General features: G+C 39.5%; 1 long non-coding RNA gene across 1 annotated transcript; it reads left to right on the forward strand.

The window, feature by feature from the left end:
- The first annotated feature begins 2,716 nt into the window (after window positions 1-2,716).
- On the forward strand, window positions 2,717-4,468 carry LOC106939607 (uncharacterized). Its single transcript, XR_001422883.1, has 2 exons — window positions 2,717-4,085; window positions 4,172-4,468. It is a non-coding gene; the product is annotated as an uncharacterized LOC106939607 (long non-coding RNA).
- Window positions 4,469-6,032: the final 1,564 nt, after the last annotated feature.

The following is a 6,032-nucleotide window of genomic DNA, read 5'->3' on the forward strand; positions in this document are numbered from 1 at the left end:
GCGCCGAATTTTTTTCTATCAGCCCAGAAGAACAAGCCAAAGATCAGCTTTTTTTTTTTTTTTTTTTTTTTTTTTTTACTAAAATTAGTTATATTTGCTAAATAAATGGCAGAAAACTTTCCAAGAACATTTTTTTATTTTTTTATTTTTATTTTTTGTTTTGTTTTTTACTTTTATGCAGAAGTTTACATATATTGCCTCAGTTTTTACCTTTTAACTGTATGATTTGGGTCAAAGCTTTTGGGTTTACACTGAATTGAATTACTCCCATCCAAGGATAACCCAGTATTGGTTATAACTGGTTATAAAATATTGGTTATAACCCAGTATTGGTTATAACTGGTTATAACCCAGTATTGGTTATAACTGGTTATAACCCAGTATTGGTTATCCTTGGTACTGGAGGAAAAAATCAACAAAGGTCCAAATCCAGCAGCATGGAGTCTTCAACCAGTCCAAAATGGACTGGTACTGCCTTGATGCATTCAGGTACATCAAGTCAGTGATAATTCCTGTTTATCATCAGAAAAAATCCAAATCTCCATTCAGCTCTGGTGGCCACTTATTTGTTTCTCCTAAACGGATTGAACTGAAAACGGACCGAGTAGAACCGGTTCTCAAACGGAGGTTCTTCAGCTGAGTTTTCTAGAAGTTTGAAGAAATTTTGTGATCAATTATTTCCAAAGGAAGAAAAGAGTTTTTATGTATTGTTGTGCAACTGTTTATGTTTTATAAGCAAGGTAACCATGCAGGATTTTTATGGATGAGATCAGATGGAATATGAGAAACCGACGACTTTCCAACTTGGAATTCCAACGTCTGTTGGGAATGTGCATAAAATATTTTCAACTTGTGAGTATAAAATGAGATAAATAAACTGTAGTCTTTAACCAACCGAGCTGTTCCACTGATATGTATCCAGAAAGGCATTTATTTGCAGATATGCTACATTATAAATGAAAAGTTTTCCCAGAGCAAACATAAGCAGCAGAAGTAATTAAATTAAATTTAAATTCTGCCTATGAATATTTTCTTCATTTGAATTAGTGTGGAGTGTTTGTCAGTCTGTTTGGTTCATATAGCTGTAGGTGTGAAATAACTGAAGCATTGTGGTAAAATAAGAGAAGCAACATTCATACACACACGTGTCATCTGATGAAGTAATCAAGATTTACACCGATATGAAAATCTTTATAGATGCATATCATCCAAATAAGATAATTTTTATCCCAGATGTCTTTCAATAAATACCTCCTCTTTAATTTCATGTTTTTTAAAAAGCAATTTGGCTTCGGAAATGGAAATTACATATTAATCACAAGTGGCATTTCATCATGTTCTAGCATTGGATGGGGAATAATAAAATCCGTGTCAGCCATAGATACCAAATCATTCTTTTATTGTTGGGCTCTGCTCTGTCACATCACAGACTTGGTGAGTTTTTCCAGAAGTTCAACTTCTATGGTTCCTCCTTCATGCATGGCTGTTAAAATATATTTTTCCCTTTGCTAAATATAATTAAAGACCAAATCCATCATGGTTGCTCAGAACCACCTAAAACAAAGGGGAAAAAGGAAATCCAATAATCACACATGGATGGCAGGGCTGAGATTTATGAGTCCAAACAGTTCTGAGATGAATTTTCTAAACATGCAGTAAACTCTCATCTGCATTGCAACACTTCATGTGGTCGAAGAAAACCCCAAAAACAACAGCTTGGTTCATGCGACCGAATGTTTTAGTTTCACTTAGGGAAGTGTGTATGTTGTGTAAACCAAAATAAGAGGTTTAACTCATGGAGGATTGCACAAAGGGATTGTTAAAGTAGCCGCTTTTTTTCTTTTCCTTTCAAGTGGGGATGTGCGATATAATGCTGAGCAGGCAGTATCTTACCTGGTTGTTTAAGTTACTACTGTAAGTACGCGACACAACTCACTGTGATCTCAGTTTGGAGAATCAGGGGAAACGTCAATAAAGCAACAATAAACGTTCAAGTAAATTTCCAGCATTTAAAAATGTTCATCACTTTTGCATCAGATTGTTGTTTAAATATGTTTTAAAATTAACTTTTATGGCCAGATTGAGGTAAAAGCAGCTGCGGAGTGTCCCCTGCTGGCCTGGGACGTCTAGAAACCCAGAAGACTGACAGACACCCAGGTAAATGAAGGAGAGTTCAAAGTGTACAACATAAATACAGGGATGAGTTTCTCTAGATCTTGATTGGACATTAGTCCTTCAATCCTGGAGGCCCATCTTGTGAAGGTTCAGGTCAGAGTTCATCACTACAGCCAGATTTCAGCCTGATCTCTAGTTGCCCGGTGTAACAACTGAAGCTGCATGCTGACTCTGGGTCTTTACTCTTTAGGTCCAAAGAAAAACTTCAGATTTGTTTCTGTTCATCTGGAGAAAGTTCTGTTCTGAGCAACTGTTCAGTGATTGGATGGTTCAGAGTCACCTGGTGACATGTAGAGCTGTGCATCGTCTGCATAGCTGGTAACTAAACTTATTTCATGTTATAATCTGAGCTGTCCCGGGACTGAACCTTGGATTACACCGCATGTCATTTCTGTCAGCATGTCATGAAGAAGATCCTGTTTAGGTAAGACTGAAGCCAGTACAGAAAGTCCTGTACAGAAAAATCTGACAATCTAGAAGACAAATACATTAGAGGTTAATCTTTAAAACTTTTGTAATTTAAAATACAACAGCAGCAGCAGACAGTGAAGATGGTTGGTAGGAATTTTCCCAAGCAAACCTCACCACGATGCTCATGTTTACTGGACCGAACTAACGCGGAACAAATGATAACAATTAGAACAACAGCTTTGTTGGCTGACGGGTCGGACGTGCTGAGGGATGAAACCCCCGCTGGTGCGTGTTGAGAGAAAGATGAGCCTCTGCAGACGGATGCTGGCTGCATTTGAAAGAGAAGCGCTCTCATGCTCCTCGCTCTGCGGTTTAAAGCTTCAGCGACGTTCACGAAGAACTAATTATCTGAGCTTCTTCTTCAACCGAAGGAAATCTGTTACCCGAGTGATGAGCCGCGGCAGACAAGTTAAAGTTCTGGTTTCACACATGAGACACGTTTATCTGTATCCCAAACAGACCGAAATAGAAATTGGAGGCGCTGAAACAGCTTTGGACAAACACGGCGTGAGGAAGCGTCTCTGTTTGGCAGCTGCGCTGTGGTGAACTGCGATCAGCCGTCTGGGAAGCATGGCTTCATGGGCTGACTGAAAACAAGCGACCGGCTGGTTTCTGCTGCAATCAACAAGAAACAAACATGTTAGATTTATGTTTACAGAGCAGACTGAGACATTCCAGGATCTTTTAAATAGAAAACTAAAAGAAAAGTTAGCTTTCTTTTAGTTTTCTAAAACTAGTGATACGTCTTTCAGCTTTTTTCAGTGGCTTTGGCGCTTTTCTCGAATCATCTTCAGTATTATTTACAAAGCAGTAAGCGAATCTCTCAAAACAGAAAAACATCTGCAAACGTCCGTCTCCTGCTCAAAATCCTAGTTCATCCCTCAAAATTAAATATCTGTCAGTGAACATGTCAGCGCCTCAAATGATGAGTTTTTGTTTCACTGTTGGGATAAGAAGGTGGAACTGCTTCATCATGTTGTCAGTATAACTGTACTCTGGAGGGACACTGCGGTAAACTAAAGTTTTGATGACATTTATTGTAAGTTGTAATTGTGGGAGATTACGTAATGGAAAGATTTACATTTAGCCTTTTACTGTTTGTATTGTAATCTGTTGGCAGTCCACGTGATTGTAAAGGAAAAGTCAAAAATGCAGAAATTAAAGGGGAAAAAGGAATTAGACTTTGCAATTTAATTTCCTGTCTCTTTAAGAAGCTTCTGCTCTTTCTGACTGTCACTGACATAGCGGTAGCTGCCATTAACTTTGTCCTCTTTGTTTTCCATCCGTCCATCTTTGTTCCTGCAGAATCCCAGTGGTGAGATCGGGGTTCATCCTGATTTGGTTTTTCTTTCCATAGATCGTGCCTCTGGCCAGTGCTTCTGTGTTTAGCAGAGTTTCTGTTCTGGACAAAGACACTGAAGAACCTGTTGCTCCCTTTGGTTTGTTGAATCACTTGTTTTCTTTGTCATAGAAAGTACTCCTGGTTCCAGTTCTTCTACCTGCTTTTCTCTTTCTCATCCTCCAGCTAGTTGTGGCTCATACTGAACATGAGTTTGTTAAAAGCTGGTGGTTGCTCTCCACTGTCACCACATGCTTGACTCAGAATGAGGGATTGCTGCAAAGTTAATAACTGGATGCGTTTCACTTCAGATCTTTGAATGCATTGTTTGATCTACTGCATCTGGTCCTGTGTTATACAGTGAGAATCTGTCTCACTGTATGAGGAAATGCACTTATTTGTCTTGTAAAGTCCCTTAACATGTTATATGTTGTTGCCCCAATGCTGAACTGAACTAAACTGAATATTTTATATTTAATTAGATTCTGTTTGTGAATCTTGGTATCTCTGAATTCATAAAAATTTGATTACTGATCTGAAAATCGATTGAAGAGCAGCTAGAGCAGGGGTGAGCAATCCTGGTCCTGCAGGGCCAGTGTCCTGTCTCCCTGATCCAACACACTTGAATCCAACAGCTGAATCACTTCCTAAGTGCAGTCAAGTTATCCAGAGTCCTGCTAACGACCTCATTATTTGACGCAGGTGTGTTGAAGTTGAGATGCACCTAAAAGTTGCAGGACACCGGCCCTCGAGGCCTGGAGTTGCCCACCCCTGAGCTAGAGTCCAGAAAAGCTGAAAGACCTTGAGAAACCGTGAATAATCCAAATGAAAGATTTCAAAAAGGTCTGAAACCTTAGAGACAAAGTTTGAAGGATATTCAAATAAATTTGATTCAAAAATACTTTATTTATCCCAAAAGATGAAGTTATGTTGTCATAATTCATGTCATCCATGCATCATGTATCATTGTGGATGGTAATCTCCAGAAGTAGCCAGTCTCACAATGAACCTGAAGGGTCAAAGTTCACTTCATCCTTCAGCTGAAACCAATGAAACATTTAATGTTACTGAGACGTTGACATTTACTGCAACGTCCACAGGAGGGCAGAACCATCCATTAGGTTACAAATTGAACGAATGTAAAAATTTGGCTTTCTTTAACAAAGAGCAAAGTGTTCTTCATTAAACTGATCTGCAGCCTGATAAAACGTTTGTTTTAAAGTTAGAATTTAGATCAGTGTAAATAGCTGCAGTAAGAGGATGCAGTGTAGCAGGAAGTATTGTATGACTGTATAATTATCCAGCTGAAGAAAATGTTTCTTTATGCTTATCTATCTGATCTGTGTGTGATACTGATCTGTACGGGTCGGTCCATCTCCATCTCTTATCGATGAGTTAAGTGATGAAAGCCTGGATTGGAAACAGAGATCTGAGTTTCTATCAGAGTAAATAAGGATGTGGTTAGTCTCATTAAATGCCAGACCTGATGCCAGAGAAAGGAAGAACACAAAGAGCTGCTGAGACATGTGTTTTTAGTTGCAACCTTACTCCCCTCGTTTGTCTTCAGAGATGACTCAGGAACAAGAAGCCAGAAGGTTTGAGCCTCAGCACTGATCCGGGATCAGCTTGGTCTTAAAATAAAGCACCTTGCTTAAGAATGACCCAAACCGGCGACTGCAGAAAAGAACCGACTGAGTCCCAATCAGTACTGCAGGAGAACCACAGTTCTGGTTCTGTTGGACCTCAGTGTTGACCATGACATTTTACTGAAGCGACTGCAGAGCTGGATCGGACTATCCGGTCCAGTACTGGACCGGTTCCAGTCTGACCTAGTGATCAGGGATTTCTTTGTGTGTAGCTTCTCATCGGAACAGGCAGAAGTCACATGTGGGGATCATCAAAGTTCAGTTTCCCTCCTAATATCTACATGCTACCACTAGCTCAGGTTATAACAGCAAAGATTAGTTACCATGGTTACGCAGACGATACACAGCTCTACAACACGATGTCGACAGGTGACACTGAACCGTCCAATCACTGACCAGAT

This window comes from Poecilia latipinna, unplaced genomic scaffold (assembly GCF_001443285.1).
Source record: "Poecilia latipinna isolate Pla-1442-1.1 unplaced genomic scaffold, P_latipinna-1.0 Scaffold2927, whole genome shotgun sequence".
In the NCBI taxonomy this organism is placed as follows: domain Eukaryota; kingdom Metazoa; phylum Chordata; class Actinopteri; order Cyprinodontiformes; family Poeciliidae; genus Poecilia; species Poecilia latipinna.